Source organism: Panthera leo, chromosome A2 (assembly GCF_018350215.1).
Source record: "Panthera leo isolate Ple1 chromosome A2, P.leo_Ple1_pat1.1, whole genome shotgun sequence".
NCBI classification, from domain to species: domain Eukaryota; kingdom Metazoa; phylum Chordata; class Mammalia; order Carnivora; family Felidae; genus Panthera; species Panthera leo.
This window is the reverse complement of record NC_056680.1, coordinates 70,127,155-70,136,537: the sequence shown is the minus strand read 5'-3', so window position 1 is coordinate 70,136,537 and position 9,383 is coordinate 70,127,155.

Genomic DNA, 9,383 nt, shown 5'->3' with positions numbered 1-9,383 from the left:
GCCTCCTCTGGAATGTGGCATCGGAAAAACGTCGCACTGTTTTAGTTCCTAGACCTACAGGCAGACTGGACTCGAGAGTGTTTCATTTAATAAACCAGAGTGTGACTAATTCTGGAATCCCAGTCTAGTGCATTTTAGCAGCTTTGTGGAATGACAGTTCTCTTTTTGTCTCTGGGTAGTTATTTCACGAAGGCAATTTGCCTAAGTTTGTTTGGATTGTGACATTATTGACTTGGTAGGGAGACCACAGTCTAAGCTGGAACAGCCTATCAGTGCATCAGGACAGACTGCAGCTGCTGTGGTCTGTGGACGTAGCATCATTTGATTCCGATTACACTTCTGGCTTTTAAAGACGGATGTTTTAAAAGATCGCCTGAAGCTTTACTTTTCGTGATGCTTGCATCAGATATGGTTATCAGTACAGGAAATACTAGAAGGCCAGAGGTGATCATGGGAGGCAAGCCTCTGCCATCTCTCCTCCTTATGGGTAAAGTGAGGAAGTTGAACTGACTGATTTCTGTGGTTCCTTCCCTCCAGCCCCAGCCTTGTGTGATAATGGTAAAGGAATAAGAAAAGTTACCCAGTTCCTTAAGGCCAATAATTATAGCCCAAATTTTGCAAACAAACCAGGGACAGATTACAGAATTTATGGTTTATTTTTACATATCACAATTTGTTTTAACCCCGGTATCTGCATTTTCTTCTTAAATGAAATTAATCAACGACTCAAACAGGTCATTTATTTTTTTATTTTTATTTTTATTTTTTGCCACTAGAGCAAAAGATTAGGTAGAGGCTGGGGTACTGAGAAGAATATTGGATATCGGATTTTCTCCTTATTTGTGGGTTAGTTATTTATTGCAGCTCCATCTTTGGTCGGTAATGGACAATGTAGCTTATTAACAATGTTGATTTTGTTGTTGTTTTTAACGAAAGTCTCCGAGTAGCTGTTTTCATCCTACACGGCAATTGGCAATAGCATCTGACTTACTTTCCCTGATGGGATTTGATAAAACTTGCTAGCATGGGTGCTTGTTATAAAAATGAGTGAGGCGACAATTACTCTAAACAGGCAAGCAAAGCATTTTTATGTGCTTATGGTAATCTTTACAGTTTGGGGATGGTTGAGGTATTTGGTCATTGATTTATGCTTATCTACTCAATTTTCCACAGTAGTATGCCGATTTGTTTTAAAGTTACAATTAAAATAACATCCAGAAATAAGGCTACGTGGCAGGCACAACGAATCACCACCCCCTCTCTTGTTTCCATAGCCTTCTCGTTCATACTGCTAAGACAGCACTTACCATATTGCTGTTACATGAGGTGTGAAAGGGCCATAGCCCCCTTGTCTTAAACATGCTTACGAGCATCTTGAGGTCAAGGACATTGTTAAATTCATCTCTCTCTGGCACATCGCACTTTGCCCGGGACAGGAGTCATATTCTCAGGAATGTTGATTAAGTGCATTTTAGGTACAAAAAAATGCCCTCTACTCGTTTAGGCAGGAGGTAGGTGGGAATTCTTCCCTTTGTGAGTCAGATGGGCAGATCAGAGGGGTTATGTAAGCATCTGAGGGAACAGGTGAGCCAGGACTCAAATCCAGGCCTTCCCCCATGCTGCCCCAGGGAGGGGTTCGCCCCACTCTCAGTGAGAAACCAGGTAGACTGCAGATTGGCATGCTGCATGCTTGGCTTCTTTCTTACTTGAAAGACTAGGGTTGTCCTTTGACAAAATCGATCTGAGAGCTTCTTGGTTCTGTCTTGCTGTGGCCCTAGAAGGGAATTTATTCAGCCCCAGCACTCTGGCCTCCAACCTGCAATTAGACAGTGAGGGTGAGCCCCTCTTTGCCACCTCCTCTCCAAGGCTGGTTCCACCACCCACAGCTTGCTCGGATGATGGACTTTTCTAGGCAATGCCCCGGACTGCCCATTGTTTGTCCAAATCACATTTAACCACTGTGAGCTGTGCCTCTGAGATGACCCAGTAGTTAGACCAGAGACAACCATCATTGCTGGGTCAGCCCACCCTGACGGAGTCTCCTAATAGTCAGATTTCTGTGCTAACAGGTGTAACTCACAGACAGACCCTTGCTTCCGTCCCATCACGTCCTGAAAAACAGGACAGGTTACCATTAGGAAACCAGAAAGTTCAAACCCATGTGTCCTACTGTAATGCAGCCTGGGGCATGTTTGACATGCATGGACTTCTAGAGACAACTGTGTGAAATGCTCCACATGGCTTCTTTTTCCAAGTCACTTTTCCTCTCTGAGGTTTAGTTTTCTTTTCTTTAAAAGTAGGGAGTTGAGGGATGCCTGGTTGTTTCAGTTGGCTAAGCATCAGACTCTTGGTTTGGGCTCAGGTTATGATCATGGTTCATGAGTTCAAGCCCTGCATCAGGCTCCACACTATCAATGCAGAGCCTGCTTGGGATTCTTTCTCCCTCTCTCTCTGCCCCTCCCTCACAAGTGTGTGTGTGTGTGTGTGTGTGTGTGTGTGTATGTGTGTGTGTGTGTGTGTGTGTGTGTGCACGCGCGCTCTCTATCTCTCTCTCAAAATAAATAAACTTTAAAAAATAAATAAAAGTAAGGAGTTGAATCAGGTAATCCCAAAGGTCATGTCTAATGCCGTGATTCTGGGGTTGTTTTTGTGGGTTTATTCAACTGACTGAATTAGAGGGAGAAAAAGTTTAGTATTAATTATTACAATTACATTAATATTGACATTTATTTATAAATTTAACTTTGTGATATGTATACACTAGAAATACTTAAGGCGATGTGTGTTAGTCTCTGGGTTACCTAATAATCATTTTGGACCCTCTGTTAACAATATTGTCTGTAAATATCTATAGTAAATCTTTCTTAATTGCTAAATTAGATTTACTCTATTAAAGGAAAAGATTTGTAGCATTTCTGTTGCCAGTGAGGAGGGCAGTGGTGAAAAAGCAAACAATCCCCAACTCCTGTATAAAAGATTCTTAAGTTTAGGGTTTGATAGTCAAGGTTCCGGGACCTACAGTAAAATATTTCTGTTCTCACCACTGAGTGTGTTTCACAGCTGAGTAGCTCTTGAGGTCAAAAGTGTTCCCTGGGATTCACCTAACAATGTTCCTCTTATGTATTTATTCACTTACTGTTTCTTGTTTTTGCCCCTTCTTGAAGCTCGGCTGGCCCTTGGTTGCCTCCATGAAACATACAGTGCTGGTAACACTGCCCGCCCACCCCCTACCTGCCCGGCTAGATGCAGGAGTCAGAGCTTCATAACCTTCTGCTTATCTGAACATTTTCTACTTTCTTCATAAACGTTGCTTCTCCAGATACAATGAGGTTTCGTCTGATGATTTTGATCATAGTAGACGTGAACACGGACTTTCTGACCACTGGGCATTTGTCTTCAAGCCTCCTTAAACGCTTTAGGCAGCAAAGCAGTATATAGGCGATTTATATATCCCATGCCATAATGTTTGAATATGTGAGTATCTTTTGGGAAGTGGTTGTCATGTTCCGTGACATGGGCATGGTACAGAAAATGAGAAGTAGTCAGTGCAGGATGTCAATAACGTCACTGCTGTTGGCAAGATACCACAAAGACCACTGAGCTCCCAGGTCACTAGAGGAAAACCTCTGGATTCCCGTAGCCATAAGTGATGTGCACATTATTTGTTGAGAACCCACGCTTTTCCTGATTTATTGGCCCAAAGCGTGAGGTACACAGAAGACTGAAAATAAGGATATAGGGTACAGACAGGCTCTTCTGGTGTTATCCAGCATCTATTGCATTGAAGTATTTTTGGGAGCATTCAGTGGATGGGACTTAAGCTGGTATTGGGATGGGGGGGAGGAGAGAGCGCTGGAAAAGGATGCCATCTGTGCCCATAATGACGAATGCCATCATGGAGACTTCACTCGGGGTCCCTTATATATATTTAGTGGAGCAGATTTTCCCTTTCACACTTTCTAGATCTATTTGCATTGCACAGATGTCAGGGAAATATCATGTGTGTGGAAGGGAAAAAAAGAAGACCGAAATTCACATCCATGGCCGGGGATTGTAATTCAATCCCTTTGTCCTTAAACTGACACCCATTTAACTTGCACACCTGTTCCCTGTGTTTGCTTTCGGGGTTTAGCAGAAATCTCAGTCTTGCACTTGAGAGGTTTTGGCGAAGGGGAGACAAGGGACGAGCGCAGGAGACCTTGCTTGCTCGCTGTTGGTGCAGGAACGGACGGACCACGGCGGCCATCCACCACCCTCCTTCCTGGAACACATTGACCAGCTGGAAAACCACAGGACATGATCCATAGATTTTTACCCTTAAAAAGGCTTCTCTTTTTTTTATTGTTATTCTTAATTCCTTCTACCATCAAAACTTAGGACAGCTAAATTAAAAAAAAAATTTCTCCTCTATTTTGAGCACAAGCTATTTTTGTGGAAATGAGCTTTTTGAAGTTGAGAAAAAAAGTAGTTTTGAGTGTCACCTCTGTCTCTGGTGAGGCATTAGACCTGCGGGTAAAGGGGCTGAGGAGAAGGAGACAGCACACAAATGTGCTGTGATATGTGACATTTACAGACCCCTCCCTGGAATCCACACGCCCTCACAGTTGAATCAGTGTTCTGGTCCCTCTGTCAGAACACGCCTGGAAAAAGTTGTCTATGCTGCCTTTCTCTGCTCTCCCCGTCTAAGCCCGTAGAAACATATTTTATCGTGTAATGTTTGATTGAGACTAACAAGATGTTTAACATATCTGTAAATTGTGAAGAAAATAAAACAAGTGCTGGCCGGCGATGCAGCCGGAGACCAGAATGCTGTCCGTTCATTTGAAGGGAGTGCCCTGTGTGCTCCTGCCTCATTCTTCTTCTGCCTTTCAGAGCCCCCCGCCAAGCTCCAGTCCCCATCCCGCCCTTCCTCTGTCCCCCTGGTGGTCACCGATGGTCTCTGCTCATCCAGTACAAGGTCAGCTCTCCATCTGGGTGCTGCTGATCGCACACTTGGGTCCACTCCCTCTGTCTTCCAGGACACCAGGTTCTCCCAGTTTCTTACTGTGTCCCTGTGTTAGGCTTTCTTGATGGCCCCTGACATTTTATCACTACTGACCTCCACATGATGGAATCCACCAGGGTATGGCTCTGACATCTCTTCTTACCCGTATGATGAGCCCAAGTTTATCTCAGCTGTCCTGCCTGACTCATTCCTAGAATGCCATCACCAACATCTCCCTGAATGCCACGCAGTCTGAAATTTGTGCAATTCACAACCCCCAACTTTCACTGCTCAGAGCTGCTTTACCTTTGTAGTTCTCCACCTGTGTAAGGGACACCTCTGTTCTTCCTGTTGCTCAGGCTGAATGCCTTCAATCCCCTGGCTTCCCTCCCTCACCTCATCTAGCTTTTAGCAAACGGCTCTCCCTTCTCGGCCCCTCTGGCCACCAGGACCAGCCTTATTTCAGCCACCATGATGTCTCTGCTTCAACACTGACACCCAACCAGTCTTCTGTGTTCCTTGCCCATCTGCAATCTGTTCTTTGTACGGCAGCCCAAATGATCATTCATTCGTTCACCAAATATTGACTAAATGTCTGCTATGTGCCAGGCCTTATTTTTGGTGTTGGCATGCAGCATGAACACAACGCAGAACAGTCACAAATCTCTGTTATTTCTTTGCCCACCATTTTCCGATGGTTCCATCCCTCTCAGAATGAAATCCAAACTTCTTATTTGGCCTACAAGATTCTGCAGAGCTGGGCCTCCTGCTCCTGCCTTTCCAGGTCAATGCCCCCAAATTTCCTGTTCTTTCTTGACCATGCCAGGCACGCTCTCATCCCACATGCTGCTCCCTTCACCTGGAAGGGGGCGGTGTGTGGGGTGGAGGGGCTTGTCTCCCAGGTACCTGCAAGCGTGCCCCTTAACAAGGTTAATGACCTTCTTCAGAAAGGCTTGCCTTGAGCACCCATTTATACTGCCTTCTCTTCCAGCTATCTGCTTTCTTTTTCTTCACATCACTTAGCCCCACATGATTTGTGATGTATTTTCTTGCTCATGTGTCTATTGTGTGTCTCCCATTCTAACTTCTAAACTCACCAGAGCAGGGGCCTGTTTATTTGCCTGGTTCCTGGAACATAGTAGCCACACTCTTTACGGGATACAAATTTTTCCGAATCTGATGGTTTAGAGTTTGGATGGTATTTTCCAGTCTCTGGATCCTCCAAGAATACTCTTTTTCTTTGCCATAAATGATTCCCCCCACACCACAAGGTGGGGGTCAGGGGTCTTCATTACTGTCTGGGCATTTTGTTGGTAGTGAATCTCTGTGTTATTTATCCTGGCTGGATTCCTCTGACAGTTAAGGCTTGAGCTTGTCTTTGCTTCCTCCTCAACGCCCAGCAAGTAGCAGTTGGTCACTCAATTATTGTTGAATTGAATCATTTCTTTGTTGTTGCCAGGACTTGAGAAAAATCTCTGCCCTCTGGTCTCTGCCTCCTCTGGGCCACACTGGTTTTGTCATCTTGATTGTGAGCACGTCATTCCTATGTTTAAAACTGTCGGGAGCACAAAAATCTACACAATAAAGAGCCTACTCCCCAGACTGGCCTTGCGGGTCTGTGGGCTGTGACTAGTCATGTCCCAGTATGCCCCATGGATCTCTGCTGATGCCAGACAGACCTTCTTTCCATGTCTCCAAGCATGCTCTGTGTTTTCCTATAATTATGTACATTCTTCTGTATGCTGTTTTCTACCCTTAGATTCCCTACCCCTCTATAAATTTACCTGTTTTTAACATCTAGCTTAACTCTCACAGCCTAGCCAAAGCTGCCACTGAGTTTCTCCATTGATAGGATTTTCCCTGCACTGAGTTCCCCTGTGATAGGTATCCCTGAATGCCCGCTATTAGCTCTCCTGCCTTTCAGCCTCCCTACTAAATGATGAGCTCCCCAAGGTTAAGGACTGTGTCACATTTATCTTTGTATCCTGAATACACTTGTCCTGGTATCTGCCACTGCAGGTACGTCTCTGAATGTTAAATGAGTGAGTGCCCCAAGGAACAATCTGAGTTGAGAAGGTCTGTATTTTATTGCTTCTAGAATGACGTTATGCACAATGTATGCATCCACAAAATGCGTATCATAACAGTAAGTAGGAAGTTGGAAGAGGTGAACTCCACGAAGACAGGAATTTCTATCCTGCTTTGTTTGTTGATTCTCCTAAGTGCTTAGAATAGTGCTCAGGAACAGAACTCACTATTTAAAGATTGAATGCGGCTCATAGCTGGACCATATCTTAAATTTTTAATATCACTGTATATAAATGAGCAAGCCCGAGGACTGGAGAAGCTTTCCCAAGATCACGCAGTAAGACACGGAACCTGTCTTCTCCCTGCTGTCCAGCCGGGTCTTGAACAGAAGAATGCCCCATAACTTTCCAGAGGGATGGTCACAGTGTTACTTTCTTACCAATATCTGGGCAACTTCTTTCTTCAGAAGAAGCCTGACTTCTTAGATCTTCTGAAAGAAGCAACAGAGAAAAAAATTGCAGCATTTCAAAGGACTCAGAGACTAGTCAATAGGAAACAACATTTATATGTTCCCTTGCTGTTTGCCTGGTCCATTCATTTTTGGAAATGCCGAGCAGATCTAGCCCCTTGGCTCCGGTGGGCCACCCTCAGGAATTTTGCTTAAAACTGGTGTCTGCTTGAAGCAATGAGGTGGTCGGTGTTTCTTAGAATCTCTCTGATGGCATAAACAATTCACAATGAAGTCATCTAGTTTAATTTCACCAGGGAATTTTATTGGCAATGCTGGTCTCTATCTTCATGACAAATTTGAGTAGCAAGCTAGCACAATTTTTGATGAAAATATCTCCCAGAAGAACTTTGTGAGCATTCTCCATCATTTTGTTGCAAGCAAGTAAAATGTATCTGTCTTGGAAACTTACATTCAGATCCTGGTGTGACATCCTTGGGAAAATAGTTGAAAGTCACTAATTGTTATTTTCATCTTTTTCCTAGGAGAGAGGAAAAGTATCACTATATGTATAATGAAGAGGCATCTTGCTTCTCATAAGAAATTTGACCAAGGGACTACTGGATCACAAACCAAAATAGAAATGCATTGTATATATGTATACACACATATCTGTGTACTGATAATATAGAAATACATATAAAATATATAAGTACATGATATAATTTTTTAAAACTCTTACTATTTTCAAAGTAATTTTCAATTGTTTCATTCACCTAGAAGAAATTTCTTGAACTTCTGTTATATGACAAGTACTTATGTTTGTGCGTGGGATTTTAACATCTAGTTAAAATCTACTTGAAGGTGAAAATGTACAAAAGATACAGCAGAATAAAATCCCTGCAGTGGAGAAACATTTAGTTTGAGAAAGCAAATTGAAAAAGTTGTGTCCTTTATGATATTTTTTAAAATGACTTTTTGTTTTTAAGTAATCTCTATACCCAACGTGGGGCTCGAACTCACAACCTTGAGATCAAGAGTTGCAGGTTCCACTTACCAAGCAAGCCAGGTGCCCCAAGAGTGATTGTTTTGTTTTCACACTATTAATGGAGCATCTGTCATGTACCAGACACTGAGCTGGGGGCTAGGTTACCCTGGTGAATGGACATGCAGCCCCAGTCCTTGTCTTCACAGAGCTTAGAGTTGAGGTCCTCAAATTTGTGACCTTGCTTCTGAGAATTTACACAGTTTGGTCATTAAACAGAACATCGCCCTTGTCAGGGATTTAGAAATCATTGTGCTACTTTTTTTTTTCTTTTCTTTTAATGTTTATTTATTTTTTAGAGAGAAAGAGAGAGAGAGAGAGAGAGAGAGAGAACACAAGCAGGGGAGGGGGAGAGAGAAAGAGAGACAAAGAATCAGAAGCAGGCTCCAGGCTCCAAGTTGTCAGCACAGAGCCCCACACGGGGCTTGAACCCACGAACTGTGAGATCACAGCCTGAGCCGAAGTCGGACACTTAACCGATTGAGCCACCTGGGCGCCCCTCATTCTGCTATTCTTTAGCTAAACTTAATTTTACCAAATTGAATGCTCCTGTCATTGATCTTAGGCACCTTAGGGCCAAGGCCCTGGGTCTGTTACTTGAGAGCCCACAGTGCTGTAGGATCATGTGTCCTCATGACTTGAAACTTGGCCACAAATGTTGTTTTCCCCAGTGATCCAGAGAATCTTCTGGAGGAGGAAGCACTTTTTTATCTAAGTATTTTAGATAGACTTCAGTGAACAGCAGTGTGAAGGGACATTCTGGCTACCTGCTCAGGACCCATAGGCTCCCAGGACCAGGTGAAGTGAATGGTCTGGTTTGATGCACATTGTTAGCAAGGGGACAAGTCCTCAGATGGAGACTGCACTGGTCGCTCCCC